Here is a 1,896-nt window from a genome sequence, read left to right as displayed (position 1 = left end):
TATCTATTTGAAGAACAACAACAAAAAAAGAGTATATGAGACCAAACAATACTATTAAAGTAATGGTTAAACTTCCTCAAAGTTGATAAAAAAAAATTCATACAGATCCAAATAACTCAACAAGCCTAAGTAGAATAAATACAAATAGATTCACACCTGGACAAACTGTGAAAAGCCGACCAAACAACAAATCTTGAACGCAAGAAGAGAAGCAACTCATAGAGTTAAGGTGAAGCATCAAAATGTTAAGAGCTGACTTTAATAGAGACAGTAAATAAGAGAATGCAGGAAAATACCACTTATAGAACAAAAAGAAAACTATAAGAAAGCCCAACAATCCCAGATCCAACATAAGCATTCTTCAAAATACTGGCAAAATAAAGATATGCTCTGATAAGCAAATACTAAATTTGTGACTAGCAGATTCACCTTACAGGAAGTGCTAATGGCTAATGGAGTCCTTCATGCTGAAAGGAAAGAAAACTAATCTTCCATTCAAATGAACAGGAGGAAGTAAGTAACATCAGAGATTCTGATATATGGACTAATATTAACAATTTTTTTTTTTTTAACAAATGTAAAGATTTGTTTTATTTCTACTGGGGAACAGAGGAAGAAAAATAGAATTGTTTTCCAATTTGCTCTCCACTGTATACACACATACCCACACGCATACATAAACATACACACACCGAAAATACCCCAAACAAAAAGCCAAAAATATAAAATAAATTAAAAAATCAAAACACCCCCAAATTGCACCAATACTTCGTATTTTGGCCAAAAGAATAGACCATGGGAGGGAGCACAAAATGCAAAATCAAATGACCACAAAATGCTGAACAAACGACATTATTAATATACAAAATATTTATATTACAGAACTAGTAACAGTTGAAGTTCTCTGTGTTGGAACCACATAGCTGATTTGTTAAATCTAGTCCATGCCAGCTTCCAAAAACCAGAAAAGATTTTAGTTAGCTTCCTTCTTTGATGCCTCATCAAAATTTTCTACAAGAGCTGGAACATCATCATCTTCCTCTTCAATGTCTTCTGGTTTTGGTGCTTTGTTGTCCAACACTTGCCGAGGGAACTGTTCAGCTAACTTCCTAAAACTCGTTGAGCTGTCAGCACCAAGCTCACTCAGTATTTCGGGGAGCATTTCGGTGATTGATTTGGCTCCTGCATGACTGGTAACTGCAAAGGTGTTAGCAGAAAGTGAGGCTATACTTTGGGACTGTTGAGATGAACAACTGTCCCATCATCTTTAATCATGTTTACCTCTTCAACACCAGCCATATTATTCACAGCCAATTTTTTTAGAGAACTCTGAAGTTTTTTTGTCATCAGCTGTAGCTGTTCTATGTACCACCTTCTTCTTTCTGCGAGCTGTACCCTTGCCCCTATCTGGACCTGAGACCGAAGTCAGGCTAACTTATCTTGACCCATGCTGTCGGCAAACCTGAAGCAGGGAGGGTCCTCCAACACCAGCATGGGGCAAGAGCAGGTTGGCTGCCTCAGTCGAGACAGAGAAAGGCCACATTAACAACTTTATAAATATGTTTTTAAATTTCTTCTCTTAACTTTTTAAAATCAAATAGAATTATGTAAAGTGATTACTGCAGCACTGTACTATTGTTTTTTAAAAAAACACATTTATAGGTAACATATAAGACAATAGCATGAAGAAGGGGGGGATGAGAGTGGAGTTACATTGGAAAAAAGTTTTATATATATTACCAGAATTTAGTTGGTATGAATCTAAAATAGATGGTAATAAATGAAAATGTATGTTATAATTTCTAGAGCAACTTTAAAAAGCAAAAGTATAGTAAAAATTCCAGCAGAAAATTTAAAGTTGCACACTAACAATGTTGATTTAACACACAAAAAAGA

General features: G+C 35.1%; 1 pseudogene across 1 annotated transcript; it reads right to left on the bottom strand.

Annotated features, from left to right (window-relative positions):
* Positions 1-973: 973 nt before the first annotated feature.
* On the bottom strand, positions 974-1,449 carry LOC308559578 (transcription factor BTF3 homolog 4 pseudogene; annotated as a pseudogene). The gene has a single exon. The product of its transcript is annotated as a transcription factor BTF3 homolog 4 pseudogene (transcript).
* Between the last annotated feature and the right edge of the window lie 447 nt (positions 1,450-1,896).

This window comes from Miniopterus schreibersii (assembly GCF_964146895.1).
Source record: "Miniopterus schreibersii genome assembly, chromosome: 7".
Classification (NCBI taxonomy): Eukaryota; Metazoa; Chordata; class Mammalia; order Chiroptera; family Miniopteridae; genus Miniopterus; species Miniopterus schreibersii.
The sequence above is the reverse complement of the archived record's forward strand: the minus strand, read 5'-3'. Positions and strand labels throughout refer to the sequence as shown.